Source organism: Anopheles coluzzii, chromosome 2 (assembly GCF_943734685.1).
Source record: "Anopheles coluzzii chromosome 2, AcolN3, whole genome shotgun sequence".
Classification (NCBI taxonomy): domain Eukaryota; kingdom Metazoa; phylum Arthropoda; class Insecta; order Diptera; family Culicidae; genus Anopheles; species Anopheles coluzzii.
Window position 1 is genome coordinate 92,511,401 of NC_064670.1, and position 17,121 is coordinate 92,528,521.

Consider the following 17,121-nt stretch of genomic DNA (forward strand, 5'->3'; position numbering starts at 1 on the left):
TCCCTGCGGTTATGGGGCGGTAAGATTAATGGACAACTATGAGCAAATCCTGCTGACGCACGTGCCCTGCTTACTTGAGCGCTGATTGACACCTCCAACCCCAACCAAATATGCTAATGCAGGAGCACTGAAGGCGGCACTGAGTAATATTTGTAAACATTGGAAGATTTATAGAATTTGCACCACACCTCAGTACCGTCTAAGATGAGCTGGACGGTGAAGGAACTAACTGATCGCTAAGCTCGAGTGGGCAGCTCCTTTTCCAAACTGCCGCCAGAGGGTCACGATCTTTCACATTCTTTTGCATTTTTTTTGTTAAATTTGCACAATAAATGACAAAGGTCCACAACAAGGTTACTTCCTTTCGGATGCATAAATCAAACCGCGAAGCGACCGCAACGAAGAGAAAGTGAACCGTTTGCTTGCAGCGACTGATCGCGCATGCGACCTACGGCAGGCCAACCATTGACCGAGCTTGGCCAAGCGGTTGGAGTGGAATGCGAAAAGGTATCTTCACCATTCGGCCGGAACTCTCTTCACGGGCGTGGGTCAGAGCGGGGTTCCCGATCGTGCAATGATGAGCAGTTTAGGTTTCGCAGTTGCTGCCCGCTGGCACTCTGAGGAAATGCGTACCTAACGGAGGTACGGGCTAATGGGATGGGCTTGTTAGGTTGCTGCTGCTGCTCGCCTCTTGAAGAGCACCAAAACAGACAACAAAACTGCACATAGATTAATGACCTCTACCGGGGGGAGGTTGAAAATTCATTTCCTCGAGCAAGCGCAATTGCGCAAAAGGCTATGGCAAGGAAGGAAGAGCACATCGACATGAGCTTTTGTGGCAAACGAATGTCGCTGTGCTGCCGTCTCGTAAAACGTGATTTGGAAGTTTTCCTTTCCTTTCAAAGGGAGACAATTTCTGGTTAACCGACCCCCTTGCCTTCCCGCATACCTCTCAGGTTGCGTATTCATACGCGTGCGCAGGCCAAATCGCCAGCTCGTTTACTCATGACGCATGATATTTCATCCGCTTGAAAGTGATCTCTATTTGGCGGTAAGCGATACACACTCTCGCAAACACACTCAAGTCGGGGCGGGTTTTTCAATCAATCCTGCCCAGCAGGGTGAGGGTGTGAGATGAAGAGGAGAGCATTTCAAGCCAAAACATTAAACCGATTGGGAAAACAACTCCACGCTTGTTATTTATGCTCTTGCGGCAAGGTGAGTGTGGTGGGAGCTTTTATCGCACATTACTGTTTGTGTGATTCTCGTGCGGTTGCTCTAAAGTGCTTCCAAATACTGCTGTTGGTATCCAGCATAGTGGTGATTTGCTTTGTGTGTACGAGTTCATTTGCTACAACATCACACGGACAAAGTATTGTTGCTTTTATTTATTCCTACATTGAACGATACCGTAGAGAGAGTGTACGATGGGAGCAAAGGCAATGCTTATGGATAGTTTCAATTAACACTGGCGCTAGCAGCTTTCCTTGCGGCTTACTACATATGCAGACATGTACATAAATCCTAAAGGCTAAAGTAATACCGAGCAAGGTGAAAGTGTGCTGAGAAGGTTAATGCAGGTGTTAATTGCAAGCGTAGAGCGCAGTTAGATTATTTGTCTGCGAGTTTCTAGCCCGGTTAGAGAAAGCAAATCGATTTGGGTTAGTTTGAGGTGTAAATCAATGTGGGAAAACATTTCGTAAACTCTGTCCAGCAATCGTAAGCTGGAAATACTATAATTCCAATGGTATTGAACTCCAAAAGCAATTATTAACTAGTCTTGGGGAAAATAACTGAAATGATACTGATATGCCAAACCAAAAGGCAATTTCTACTCCATAATGAAACGCTTTTGATTGACTTAATCTGTGCTAATCGTTTACCGGGCGAGTTTTACATAAATCGTTGTTTAATCTGGCATCGTTTATGCTTCTTCTGCTCGAAGCCTGAGGCTAATCCACTAAAAGGGACTGTTTAATTTGGACTGAATCAAAAATGAACGTGAAATCACATGAAAGCATCGTTTAGTTATGCTGCAATCAAAAATGCATTAACAAAAACAGGGAATCCAGCAGGATGCAGTTGTATCAAGAATGCAGGGGTTGAAAACAGTTTGCAAGATTACCTGTCTGGCTCCTGCACCATTTACCGGATATTTGTCAAAATTAAGCAAACGGTCAAAATTTGATATGCTTCCACCGAGTTCAGGCGAAGTTATCGGCGAAACACTGGGAAAAGGAGGAAAGGATAAGGAAGTTGATAAAATGCTTTCCCGTCTGACGCTTTCCTGGTTGGGAACGCCGAAAGGGCATGGATGTCAAGAGGACGCATTAAAAGAATATTCCAGAACCGATTAACCTGAAATGGACTTTATCGTTGAGTACATTTGCATGCTTTATATGGTGTGTAGTGCGTTCAGAGGTGGTTGGATACGAGAATAAAGAAATGAAAAAAATAATATAATATGATGTAAAGGGATAAAAAGCCTGCAAAAAGTGTAATTTTCAGAAATTGTGAAAAAATTACCAATCAACAAAAGATACACCAGAGAAAATAAATGAACAAAAATGTATAAAACATAGTATAATAAAACTAGAAAAAAAGTAATAAATAAAGACACAGGAAAACGGAAGCAAGACAACATGAAAAGAAAAACAAAGAAAAGCTCATAAAAGCAGATCACATACAGGGAAAACGATCAAAACGCACACAGGAAGAGAAACCAAAGAAGGCAAATTTCATTTTCATGCTGCCGTTGCATCGGCCCCGGTGGTCGTTAACCTCAATTAGACGGTTGCAAAAATTGAAAGAAAATCAAAAATCAGCGAAGCCGAAAATATAAATGATTTCCATGCGTTAAACACTGACTGAGTGACTGAACAAAGCACAGCACCTTCAATCGGCCTTTTATTACATTCTACACCGTAATCTTCCCTCGCCAAATGGCGTGTGTCGTCTGGGGGCGAGAAGCGAGCGCAACAAAGATAAGGATGTTTGATATAGGGGGAAGAAAATGTGAAGCAAAAGAGCGACAGCGAAAACCCTCCGAAGCCTTGCTGAAACATCTCGAACTCGGACCGTCCTGTTTCTGCCTCGGAGCACAGCAAAACAGCCAACAGCGCAAACGTGGTTGCTGGCGCACACCTGATCGGTTTAAGCGGATCGCGGTTCCCCGGTCGGCGGGTTATGTAATTTGTGCGATGTGCGATAATTTATCTTGTTGCCCGTGGACCAAACCCTTTTCGCCGCTGGTTGCGGTTTTTTTTGTCCTCCGGGGCCATCCCGCGGCTTCGGAAGTCGTCGTCGTCGTGTGTACGTGAAAGTTAAAAGATTCGGTGCCGGGCAGACCCTTCCCGAGGCTGAGACGAAGATCCCTTGCCCCATGGGAGGCGCTGGGCAAAGTGCAAGGTGGAAAAAGAAGCAGGGAGAAAATGATGCACAAGATACCCAAGGGGTAAGGTCGAGGTGATCAATTTACATAACTGTGGCAGTGTGGTTTCCCGCACCGGGGCCTCGTCCGCTCCTGCAATTGTAGTGTGACTCGCGGAATTTGCTCAGCTAGCGGAACTCCACAAGAAGCGTTCCTTCAGGGCAGTGCAGAAGGAGGGGAGGGTCCGCTTGAGGGTATCTTCGCTTCTTCACTCACCATTTGCTGTGCTTCTCGTTCGCCTTCCTCTCGAGCTTCTCATTCTTGGACCCGGCCAGAAACCAAATTAGCTAATTGATTTAGCTGCTAATGAAGCCTGAACACAGCAGCAAAAGGCATCGGGTGTCGGTTTCCTACCCGTGGCCGGTAGCTTGGTGGAGCTGAATGAAGCAAGAACAGTTCCCGTAAGAGAACCTTCCCTTTCTTTCCCCAACCTTTGAGTCTTTGTCGTTTTTGTTTTCCTCTCTCATCATTTGCCCTTCGTTCTGACTGCTGCTGCTCCTGGGCGAACCTTTTAGCGATCACACGTAACAGTACATTTCTGTATTTTCTTCCTGTATTTCTTTTCCCCTTCATTCTCTCTCTCTCTTATTCGCCATGCCCATCACTCCGGGATGATAATGATCGAGATGGCACGACCGCTTGCCGTGTGCGTACGGTTACGCAATGACAGTGCGCGGGGATCAAGCGTGTAAAATTGCTTGCGCGAGCGCAAGAAGATGTAATTCGATACGCGACCGGCGGGTGCTTGTTGAATTTTTGGTACTGCTTGGACTGGGCTTGGTTTGTGCGCGTTGTTTGCGAAACATTAGCCACTCGTCTGCTCATTTGCCTGCGGGGTGAATGAAAAGTAAGCGGCAACCAGCGGCAACAACCGGCCGAGAATGGCGGAAGGAAGTGAAAAACGAGCTGGAAAATTGACAAAAGAAAGCGTCGTTAATTTGTCCGCGCAAAATGGGAATTAAAGCGTGGCTGCTGGCGATACGATCACGAGCTGCTCGGGTGATTTATTTAAATTATAAAACACTTGCAGCACGGTTACGGGTTCAAAATCGGGGATTAAGTGATACATTAATGCTTTTGTGAGCGAAGTAATAGAATTTAAATCTTTTATAGCTTGCGAAAAAAGTTAATAATGAAACAAAATGGCAAAAATTGTAAAAAAGGGGGCCCTTTCCGTTTTAAGTTCATTGGCTGAAATTTCAGCCTGTCAGCTGTTTTAATTGCATAGCAGATTTTGAGCAGCTATAATAAGTTGGTATAATGTATAAGTGGGCTTATCTCAAGGTGTATGAATTTAGAAGGTGGATTTTTATAGCTTTTGCTTCTGAATGAAGATTTTAAGAGTGTTTTGTGTATTCGTCAAACCTCCAGAAAGCTTGTTTGAACAAAAGTTTTCACTCGTCCTGTCAAAAAGTGATATTCAAATTTGGTTATAAAAAACAAGCTGCGAGACCACCTGGACTACATACACTTTGATTCTGGATTCCATCACCTGATCTTTTTAATGCACCTTGGGACAAATAAATAACAGATAAACACCACCTTGTTTTGCCATTTTTCGAGCAGATACTCGAATCTAATTCTAGCTTTGAGGTTGGAATAATCTAGACTGAAAATCGCAGGCTAGTTTTGCATGCGGTTTTGTATTGAGTGTTTACATGATTTCAGCCTCCAGTCCAGCCTCAGTCAAACTCCATACAAAAAGCTAACTAGCATCGTGAAGGGCCCCAATAATAGAACAGATTTGAGAAAAAGAGTCATAAATGCAAATGTGCTTAAACATTGACTAAAATGTATTTGATATCAAAGTAATCTAACTCAGGAAAAGACAAGCTATTTTTTATTGTTTTGAGTGTATTTATCTAATGATAGTCAGTAAAGTAATGTATTTCCTTAATTTTATATTTAAGTGTTTATTTCCATGCGGTTTGTGTCCAAGATGAATGGAATATTCTTTGCTTTTGAACGCGTTCAAAGCACAATTTGTGAAAAAGAATTTCAGCGTATCAAATTAGAAAAATACAGATTGTCCCCGCTACGCTAAACATTGAATTTCACGGCTTCCAGCCAATACCTCTATCAATTCTGTGTAATTTCGCATGAAGTAATAGGTTTTAGTCACTAAATGAATTATTTTATATAATTCTGACTAAAGAATACAATTTTATAACCATTCGGGAAGATTTATGAAATTTGACCAAAATAATTTATTGTGGATATAATAAATGATGTATCAGATCGGCACAATTTACCAAAAAATGTGTCAATTTTATAAAATTGCCTATCTCCTAATCCTCGTATATGATGTACAGCGTATCTCGACAATAATAACCTACCAAAAGCATAGCTCCACCTTGAGTCATTAAAATGACTCTATGATTTCAAATAACTGTCTGTTTTTTTGATTCCATCCACACAGAATTCAGAATGCAGCAGGCAATAAATTTACTTCCCCGAGTTCCTCGAGCGTACGCACGCCATAATATTAACCCAAATTGCTGACCAATAAAACCGTCGTTCAATTATTATTATTATTCGTTTACTGTTCGACCGAAAACAACCGTTGCAAATGGTTGCAGCTGCAGCAAGAAGGGTGCATCCATGTCCACGACATAAATCATAATCGAGCATCGGAGTGGCGTCGGTGGCAGTGACCCTTCACGATCTACTGCGCAAAAGGCAGCTCGCAAAAATCAAACACCAACGTGTTTGATCACGTTTATGGGCCGTTTTATCACCGAACCCGCTAAGGCAAAAACGGTACGATCGGAACGGAATCGATAAATAAAAGCGAAAAATAAAACAAAAATGAACCACCGGGAAAGAAAAGACAGATTGTCGCGTAATAAATCATCATCTTCTTCATTGATGTGTACTGGCACCGGCACTACCCGGCCACCACTGGGACTCTCCCGTTCGGTCCGCTAAGTTTCGCGATGCATGTGTGTCCGTGTGGATTGCAGTTTAATGCACCCGGTTTTATTGCACTTTGATACAGTTTGCGTGTGGTGCGCGATGCGACGCCCGTGGGACGCTCGAACGACACCCCGCAGCGTACTGTTTTATTCAATAACGTCGATGTCACCCGGGCGCGGACAGTGAAAATCAATTTCGTATGTAAATAATTGCTCGCTACAAATAGGGTGAGTTTCAGAACGGGCGGGGCAGGTATATGTGAGAACTGGTTGATGAATGGAGCCGAGTGTTCGCAGGCAGATGGAGAGCCGGTCATTACCCCGAGGATGGGTGCTGGGATGCGATTTATTGTGACCACCATGCCCCTTTTCCTTGGCCAACGCTCGTCGTTTGACCCGACCGGTACTGTCTTTCGGGGCACATATTTAGGGTGCAGTTTTGGGGTTTTCTTTTCAACGGCTTGCAACGGGCAAACGTGAAAATAATGGCAACCTCTTCGCCGGAATCGTGGCGGTGCGACCGAAATAATGGACCTGCGGACAGGTCTATATAATTTAACTGCGGCAATATTTATTCCGATCGAGAAATATCGTCCCAGGATCGAAGGAAAAGGGCAAAAAGTCGGTGAAAAATGTTTGCATTATGTGTGTTTGTCTTTTTTTTATTCATTACTTGCGCACTTTTTACTTTGAAGTGGTTTTCGCAAGGGCCACACCGCACCGTGAAACCGTTACTTTAGTAAAATGATCGTTGGGGCAGATTTTTTTTTCGTCTTCGTTTGTTTGTACCCCATTTCTGCTATGGTCGCGGGCGCTGGTGTGATGTATTTATGTTGATCAGGTGAAAATTGAAATTCGGTTCAAACTGTTCCATTAACCAAAGCGAACAGTAATTACGCTGTAGGGGTCGAGCGGGGGTTTCAATTAATGTGCTTGGGTGGATGTGTATTATAGGGACGGCTTCGGTTTGAAACACCGCAAAATGTGACACCGTTTATTTAATGTCGGAGTGATCACTTTAAATGTTAATAGGAGGGCAGGGTATTGCGAGGTTTCAATGGCGGTTTGGTGGTTGCCTGTTTTTCCTGAAGCACCAAAATTTTTGGAGTTTCTGTTGCATGTTTTGCTTTATGACAGTCAATATAATGTTTTTTAACTATTTTTTTTTTGAAATTTTCAAATGGTCTTGAAGTTGTCTGTAAATTTAAATTAAAAAAACTGTCGTTTTTTTACTCTTCTTTACGATAATGTTTATGAAAATATATTTAATCGTCTCTTTAACCTGAAATACTATACAATTGCATAGCATATTGCCTAGATTTAGGCGTTTTGTGCTAATACAACATAATTGATTTGTTTCGCAGATACGAACTATGTCTAACAAAATGCTCTTTTATAATGATTTTTCTCTAGTAGAAAGTACAGTAAGGGCTTCGTTTTATTATTATTGGGTTCATTTTTTCATTAAAAAGAAAAACAACAACAAAATACTAAATTTGTTGGCTAGCCTCCCCACAAAAACACAAAAAGAAAAGCAAAATAGACAAGCTTGGGAAAGCGCTTTGCAACGTTTTGTAAGCTTGTTGTTCATCCCGTTACATTTTAACTGGGCTGTCCCAGCTCTGGCCCGCGCGCGCGGTAGAAGTCACGTTTGCGCAAATGGAACGACCAAAAACATGGATTATGCGCACGATTAAGCTCGTGATGCTTGTCGAGGGAGCTGCACTTTACAAAACAACCAGAAGTCGCATGTAATTTGTAATAATTAGGTGGTGCTGTTTACTTTTATCCTCGCATTAATTGTGCTCGTTGGTGGCAGTTTAAATCATCCCATGGAGCATATACCAAAGAAGCACCTTCAAGACGAGCGCTCAACACATACATTGTATTCTGTTTGCTGTGTTTTTCCTTGTATTCGTGGAAGGCGCTATGAAAAAAGCGAAACTATACAGTCGACGCTATAAAATCATCAATTTGTTTGCAGTCGTTATCGGTGGTATCATTTTTCTTGTTGAAATAAATCATTGCTTCCTCTTGGATCAACGCTGAGGGTGGAGGAGGTGGGAATGATAAAATGATTAATTATATGACAACAAAACTAGCTCCTACTCAGCCTCATTTGATGTTTTTCGGATTGAGAGTTTTTGGCAAACGCCACAGCTTCGATTCCTTTCGATTTCCTTTCGTGAATGCTCAAATCCAAACCATAAAATAGCAAGCCCGATGGGATCCTCATCTGTCAAGTTTCTCACCTTTACGATCAATCTGTCAGTTTTGTCTGTGGGACGGTGATGGGGATGGTGGGAGTGGTGTAGCACTAACGTAACACACTAAATTAATTTCTGTTCCCAGAATAGCAAGCCATAAAGTCGGCGCATGGCGAATGCGAATGACCCCATCCTGTACAAACCTGCGATAGAGATAAACAAAAGAGAGAGAGAGATAGAGAAAAGAAATTAATAAATCGCTCCACAATGTGCTTGGTACAGGCACAAAACAAATAATAATAAAGGTAATAAAATGGAACAAAACGGCAGGAAACGGTTGTAAAACCCATTGTTTCGTCTGTTTCGTTGCGTTGCGAATGCGAACAAATGGTGAATGAAACACAAGGGTTGGAGGATTTTCGCGCAGAAGGAAGAGATTAAAAGAGGTGACTAGACAACAGTGTTTAAGCTGTATCATCACAATAAAACTGATGATTGTATCGGAATGTTGTAAAATGTTCGTTTATTTATGAAGTGATCTAATAGATTTGCGAACTCGAAGAGAGACGACCGAGCATTGTGACCTCGCGTCAATAGTTGACAGCTAGGAGTAGGTTTTCTTAGCTTCTTTAAATGCGTGGAGTAGTCGAAGTACTGGAGCTAACTACTACCGTCCACTATCTCCACGTGGTGTTTACGTGTACTGTACGTTGGCCCTAAAAGTTGTGACTCCCGAACCCATGCGTTGACCTTCCGTTGGGGTGCTCTTCTCTGTCAACAATGCACCCGCTGGTGGCATGCTCGCGTTGCAACGCACTGTTACTGTTTATAGTTGGCATGGCTCAAAAGTTGGTAAACAATATCAGCCCACCGGTAGCGTTGGAGAGCGTAAAACAGCACGTCTAGTGGCCGGTGCGCTTTAGTTCCGCCAGAACAGTGTACAGGGAGCGTAGCGATGGCGAGTGCGATAGTGCGGCTGCTAGTGACGGTAGTAATGTTGGGCGTGTGTGCCGTAGGATGGACGGAAGCGGCTCCACAGGTTAATCATTGGCATGATGCAACCAATGCACTGTATCCGATAGATTATATGCAGACACTGTGCGAAAGAGATTGCCCCGGTGAGCCAAGTTTTATGTGTGACTTTTACGAGTGTGACGAGGACGAGGAGGAGGACGAGAGTGCCAATGAGGTGGATAATGATTTGCACGAGGAAAGTGAGGCAGAGTATTACGATGAAGAGGATGAGATGGAGGATCACTATACGGATCTGGTCCATGAAGTGTTCGATTGTGGATCGAATAAGACGCTGACTTCTACAACAGCAAGTACTACACCAAGTACGACCACCGAGAGTACTACAACGGAAAGTTCTACAAGTACTACAACTGAGAGTACTACTACTACTACTACTACTACAAAAAAACATATTCCTAAGAGTACCCACAAGAAACATCGCAAAAAATCCACAACCCCTCACGGCAAGACATCTACGACCACGGATATGACTTCTTCTGATTCGACTACCACTTCCAAGATGTCAAAAACATCCACGACTACTTCTACCACAGCGGAGACCACTACAACTACCTCAACAACGGAATCCTCCAGTACTGCCAGCTCTACATCTACATCTCCATCGTCACAGTCATCCACGACGGCTTCTACCACAACGGAGCCTACAACAACTACCTCCACAACTGAATCGTCCAGCACTGTAACTTCCTCAAGCGCAGGCTCTACGACTCCCCAAACTTGTAGTTGCTACATGTTCTGTGATGGAAAGAACTGCATGTGTCGTTTGCGTGGAAGCGTATCCTCCACCAAACCACCCAAGAAAGCGGCCAGCAACGTTGGACACCGTCACCGTACGGGGAAGGATGTGTTTGCAAGTATTTACAAAAAAGTCCAAAGGCTCTCCGATGGTTCAAACTTGGAGCCGACAAGCTCCCATCTGCGCCGGGTCGGAACAAATGAAACAAACCCCACGACAACTGTTGCTCCACCAGCTACAACGGTACGTGTGAACGAAATAGTGTCGCTTCCGGTTGAAGTTGGCAAACGTCGAAAGCTGTCAGCAAGACAGTTGAATCGGTTGCTTAAATCTGGAGCATCCCGGGACGAGATCTATCGACTGCTGGAGCAGTACATGGTGCCGAGAGTACGGAAGAACCCCAACGGTGCCTCCAAGCGGGATCTGACGCACCGGAAATCGGAGTACCGAGAAGAACGTGACTGTGCCATCAGGCCATGGTTGCGGAGGTGCAAAAAGTGGACCCGAACACAGGGAAAAGCTTTGTAGAGGTGTATTTAATCAGGTCTGTGGACATCGAGGTGCCATCGGAAGGGGGGTTTTGATGAACGTCGCACACATTTCCGGCCAGTCGAAGTGATTGTGGCAACTTAGTGAAGGTTATTGCTTAGTTATAGAAATGAAATGACTGATGTTAGGCGTTGTAATAAAGATAAAATAAAGCCATCTGTTTTTGCTCACTCTATGTGCCACTTTTGAAATGAGTATCCAAGCCGTCTCGTTTGAAATCAAAGATCAGCAAATATCCCTTAAGAACCTTCTATTATCTTCCCGCTTGGTACGCTCTGCATCTCCATCAATCCAGGAAAAAAAACAACCGTCGTTGGAGATAATTTCTACCACGACCACCACGCACGCAACTAAAGAAGCCTTCAGGTGGGCTTTCAAACGGACGAGGGGTATGATTCTGAACGTTATTAACATAAATGAAGCTCGGGACTGGGTGGCTACTGTACTCTTTTTTTGTGTTTGTTTGTATTTCCTCCCGATCTACAGAACATCTTTCTTTACTCCAGCCGTTGGGCTTCCAGATCGCCCTCGGTTGTTTTGCTAATGAAGGTGTCTAACGACGGCGATAAAGATTGCCACTTTTTCCCCCTGTCTTTGGAGGTGCTTGTCTTATCCACCGAGAACGAACGATTTATTGACTGATGAAGATTGAATTCCAATGTTTTTCACCCAATTCTTGGAAGATGGCAGAAGAAGGCAAGCGAAACAGAAGGATCGAAGGCATTCCGCTCATCAGCATACCACCAACGATGTACGCTCGCGGTCTGATGTATGAGGTGAGGCGAGGCAAGAAGGCTGAACAAAAAAACAGAAGCCAAGTTCCAACGGGATTTGCTGGCAGTACATCTACATTGCCAACCCGTTGAAGGCCCAGCATGGGGACGGCCTGCAAGCAAGGGCATCAATACTTCTCGACAAATTAACTGGCAGACGGTAACAGTTATTTGTTCTTACCTTGCTACTGCTGCTGTATGTCTGAATTTGGGCCCCGGAGAGAAAGAGAGTACATGTGGCGATGGTGTGTTGTAGTTAGACCGCGACCACCGGTTGCAGCTCGCCCCTGCCTAATGATGCTTTTTGTTTGCTCTGTTTGCGTCATTGCATCCAAAAATGGAAGAAAATGTTCTTTCCCTACCACGACCAAGGTCGACACAGTTTGCTTGGAGCAGTACTGTTAATTCCAGCAACGCACCCCAAAACCCCGCGGGCGATGACACCGTGCGGGTTATGTGCGGGTCAATGGGGGTTCGGGTTTCGGGCGTTCTCTGTTATAAATGTGTTTCCCAAAACCGTCCGCCAACGATTTATCTCTTGCTGAGGTTTAATTGCAAGCTGTGCTATAAATTAGGCCGGGTGGTGCATCTCCACAAAGTCGGCACGACTTTCCACCCGGCCGAGAATGGATAGCGACAGATTGGAGAGTGAATCCCCTCCGGATGCCAGCGTCACATTGCTTGCCTCTTTTCCAGCCTCGAAACAATAGCCTTCACCGATTGCCGACAATTTGTGTGCGAGAGTGTGTTGGCGTCTGTGTCAAGAGGCGTTGAGGCGTCAATTTTCCTTTTTCCATCGTCCAAGTGGGTCCATCCGAGGAATGGCCGATGTGGATGGCAAAGGGAAGTTTATTGGGTGAAACGTTTGATAGCAAACGATTTGTTACGTCGCAAAGGTTGTGGGGTTGTGAGGCTGTGTACTTCCGGTCTAAAGGGGACCACTTTGTCGCCGGACCAATCGGCGCAGTCCAGTGGAATGAATGGTGATAATTAATTTAGCATTGTCGGCGAATCGGGGCAAATCACTCACGCTTTAGAGTGGTATCGTTTAGATGAAACGGGTATTCCACATCAACACAGTCGATTTTAATTGTGTAAAAGTGGATTAAATTGAAAGATTTTAAGATCTATATTAATCCACTTTTACGTTTACATTAAATTTTAGATAGTTTAATGTTTAATAAAGTCTACACACGTAAAGAAAAGTACCGTGAAAAAAAATATTACAATTATTAAAAAGTTCATAGATGTCTCCTAAAATCCCACTGTACTCACGTCCCCAAACGTGACCTCTCCTTCTCACCAGGTTCATGTTGTTCATGCAATCTTTATACCTCACGACCGCAATGGAATTTTCCCTGCTTTTGCAGACTCAACCAGGCCGGATAATTTCGGGGTTTGTGAGAGAGAAACCTTTTTGGAAAGAGATGGGCTAGTCGCTCTATCCTGAGCCTATCAGTAAACGCCTCGGCAAGTGCACGGTTTTGCTTCCACATTTATCGCTTAAATCCCGTCGATCGAAAGCAACGTTGTGCCTCGTTTTTTGTTTGGTTGTTGTTTCCCCATTAACACACATACGAGGCAATATCTACCCTTATATGGGGATTGCGTTATCGAGGGAAAAGCTCTCCGGATTCTCCGCGCCAAAAAAAAACCAACCCGACTTGAAATGCATTCTGGCTGCAGCCAGAAATCCCGTTCCTGTTCCCGTTGCAGCTGCGGTTTTTGGGCGTCATGCATCACGGTCAGCGCTCGATGGGAAAATGCCAAACATGGTCCTGGGTGAGGTTCGGTGGTCCTCTTTTTCCTCTGCGACTGGGCAAATTCGACGACAGGCGTGCGTTAGCGCCCTAATCGACACATTCATTGTGTGTGTGTGCGCCATGTGATGGAAATACAGCATGATTAGGGGACCAGGAGGATGAGTTAGGCCAAAAGAATGCTGGAGTTGTGGGTGTTGCTCCAGTTTTTTGTTGTTGTGGTTGGTGTTGTTGTCTCACGTCATGCTAATTAATGAATGCCCGATACATACCCGAAGCGGCAGAATGGTATGATGTCCGGACGGCACAGGCGTTATCGATACGGAGATATTAATACTGAGAGGTTGAAAGGCTCGGGACTGTTTTATGGCACGACCTATTATTATTGTACGATTACACTCAGTTTTTTTCTTCGGGATATTGGTGCTGTTGTTGTTCTCTGAAAAGGGCTGACGAGATGATGCTGTTCCATCCGCAGCTACGAATGAAGCAGGTATGCATCATCAATGGACCCATTTGTATGCCACTCTGAAGAAGAGCAATTAATAACGGCAGTCAGAGATTCGGAGCCGACGCTAGAACGAGTGTTGCACTAAAACTCGCTCCCCCCCCCCCTCCCCCCCCCAAAGAAACCCGTCGAACACGCTTCAAAAACGCTGATGAACTTGATCGATTGATACAGCGTAGTGGGAGTGGTGGGAGTGGTGAAAATTGGAAATTAAAAATTTATGATAATATCCCCAAATGGAAGGCGCGCTGCCGACACCAACAGCAACAGCGCATTCTGCATTCTCATGCTGCGTGGCAACGCGCACCGTTTCTGTTCCACCGGACACCAGAGCCAAGGAGGTGATCGACTGAGGTGCGATGATTCTAGGAGAGGCCGCGTGCGACGGGTGCAAGCCTCACCGAAATCCCTGATGGAGATGTGTCAAGCGATATTGTTGCTTAATTGTTTCTGGCGGTCGCGTTCTGAGGGGTAGAGAGCGGTGGTTGAGTTCTAGGCCTTTGGTAAAGTCTTTAATGGCTCTCAGAATGCTGAAACGATTTTTGATGGTTCGGGATGAGAGCTGGAAGATGTGGCGTGTGAAGAACGACAAGAACGGATGGTTTAAGTACAGTAAGCGACGAAAAATGGTAGCATCATAACATCAGCTAATAAATACGCGTGGTATGAATTAGTAGGAAGCTTTAAGCTTTCAAAATCCAGCTTTATGAGTTTTCCTAAATCCGTAAAACAATTTTTGTGGTGATTTGTTACTATTTTTTATAGATATATTTTTGGACATTTATTACAACGAAGAAACGAATACAATTTATATTTTTCTAGAAAAAATACCTACCCATTAATGGCAGGTAATATTCAGGCAGTTTTTTAAGAGTTTTTTTTTGTTTTCAATAAGAGAAAAATTACAGACAATAGGGATAACACATTCGTCAAGAGTTTGATATAGTGCCTATTATTTAGGTCCTTTGACTGCAATCCTCCCGAGGGACGGTCCCGTGGTACAGTCGTCAACTCGAACGACTCAAGAACATGCCTGTCATAGGTTCAAGGCTAGAATGAACCGTCCCCCCATAGCAAGGATTGACTATCCGGCTACGTGGTATTGAATTAAGTCTCGAAAGCCTGTATAGGCTGGCGTGTCCTCGTAGGACGTTTACGCCAAATAGAAGAAGACTCTAATTTTGACTCCTTTTCACACCAAACAGTCTGTCGTAATAGATATATCTTCAACTTTTCTATGAAGTGTATGCTCTCGTTGTCTCAAACACATCAATGTTGACGTAAGTATTGACGTAATATTTACATGTCAAATTACAATGTCATAATAGAATTTATTAAAAATCCATGGAAATAGTTTAATACTGAAAACGTTCATTTAAGTAATAAAATTATCAGAAATCTTTTTGCCATCTACTGTACTCCTAGAGCAAATAAAAGAATGATGATGCTAGCGTTTTTGCTTCTTGCTACAGTTCGATCGATCTCAAGCGATATCGAATGCAAATCAATCGACACACACACACACTCTCTCTCTCTCTCACACACACACACACACACACACACACACACACACACACAGAGCAATCAACGCCGACCATTTGATTCATAAAAGCGAAAAAAGGAGAACAACAAAAATCTACCAAGAATGTTGATGATGCAACACACCATGTTGCACTAGACACACGGGTTTGAGAATTAAAATAGAATAACACATACACACACACACACACACACACACACACACACACAATTAACGTAAGCTGCAGGCGAACGGTAGGGCGGATCCGCTGGAAGGATTTCGCGCTCCGTGTCACATCTGGCAAAAGCGCAGTCAGCCTCGCGCATTCTTGGCCACTTCTTCCATTCGCTCAGACACTTCTCTCGCCCCGTCAGTGCCTTCTCTCACTTGTGCCGAATATCTGGTTTTACAGTTATAATTGATCGTGAAGCATTCTGGCGATGTTGGTGCGCTGACGCTGCTGCTGCTGCTGCTGCTGGTGCTGGTGGTGCCGCAACTACGGATGCTTCTGACGCCGCCAGATATCTGGCGGCTGAGATGCTGGCGGCTGGAAAAATCGTTCGAACGCTATTCGAAATCAGTCTCCCTGTCCCCCCCAGGGGCTGTACTGGGGTGTGCTGGACGGGCAACAGTTTTATGGGTTAAAAGGTTTCCATGGTTCGCTTCATCCTTACCCCTCCCTTCCACCCACAACCGAGGGTGAGATTTTTCGTTGTTGTTTCGTTTGTTTGTTCTTCGCGTGATTATGTCGTGCCTGGCGGCTTTTTTCTCCTCTCTCCCTCGGTGCCGGTGGTGCGAGAAATCAGTGCGTCCACCTTTCCTCCCGCTGCAAATTGGTCTCTTCCGCAGCAAACCGATGATGCACCCAAAAAAAAAAAAACGGAGGGTGCTAGAACGTTTTTCGTGCATGAAGTTTTCCAGCCAGTGCTGCGCAATTATTGAGCAACATTATAAAGGATCGTTTACGGCACAACAGAAAAAGCGCGGTCGAGGTCGATCCCGATCGATACGGAGTTCCCCCATCACCCCCCCCCCGTTGTAGGAGCGATTATGATCCTCCTCATCATGGAGCTGCCCACACTGCCACTGCGTGGCAATGTACAGTTGTACTGCGGCCGTTCCGTTTGGTGGGTTGCGTGTGATCAAAGTCATCAAAGAACGATTACATGCGCTGATCGCCGCGGAGCGGAGGAGCTACGGGCAACATTGGATCGGCCTCCCGTTAGTAGGAAGCTCCTAGCAAACGACATAATTGAAAATGTCCGTCCTTGCGTTTGTTTTGCTTCGGCTTTGTGCTTACGGAGCGATCGCTCGCAAAAACGAGCCATCTTCATCAGTGGGTCTTGGCTGTGTATTGATTTTTCTCCTTCTATTTCTATTGGTTTGGTGAACGCTGGACGCTGGCAGACAAGCTAGAGGAAGGGTTTGGTGGGCTACAGCAATTCAACGGGAAAAGCAATTTTACATTCTAGGTCGCCCATTTCAATAGCTGTCATAATTAATAAACGGCTTTTTTGAGGGAAACTTTCAATTTAATCAATTATTATAGATTAGTATGACGATTCTAGTAACTATTTTACGTTTGAAGAGCTATACAAATTGTACTAAAACAACGAAGGAAGTAAGAATTCCACTAAAAAGACTCTTTTTTTTAAGTATGTTGCATACGCGCTCTTTAGACTTCTCCCA

At 44.4% G+C, this 17,121-nt stretch overlaps 2 protein-coding genes across 3 annotated transcripts in view; one reads left to right on the forward strand and one right to left on the reverse strand.

The window, feature by feature from the left end:
- LOC120950992 (pupal cuticle protein Edg-78E-like) overlaps positions 1-17,121 on the forward strand; it is a 175,672-nt gene that overhangs the window by 16,255 nt on the left and 142,296 nt on the right. The window lies entirely within an intron of this gene.
- The window catches only part of LOC120951055 (agrin), a 49,423-nt gene that overhangs the window by 7,319 nt on the left and 24,983 nt on the right, over positions 1-17,121 (reverse strand). The window lies entirely within an intron of this gene.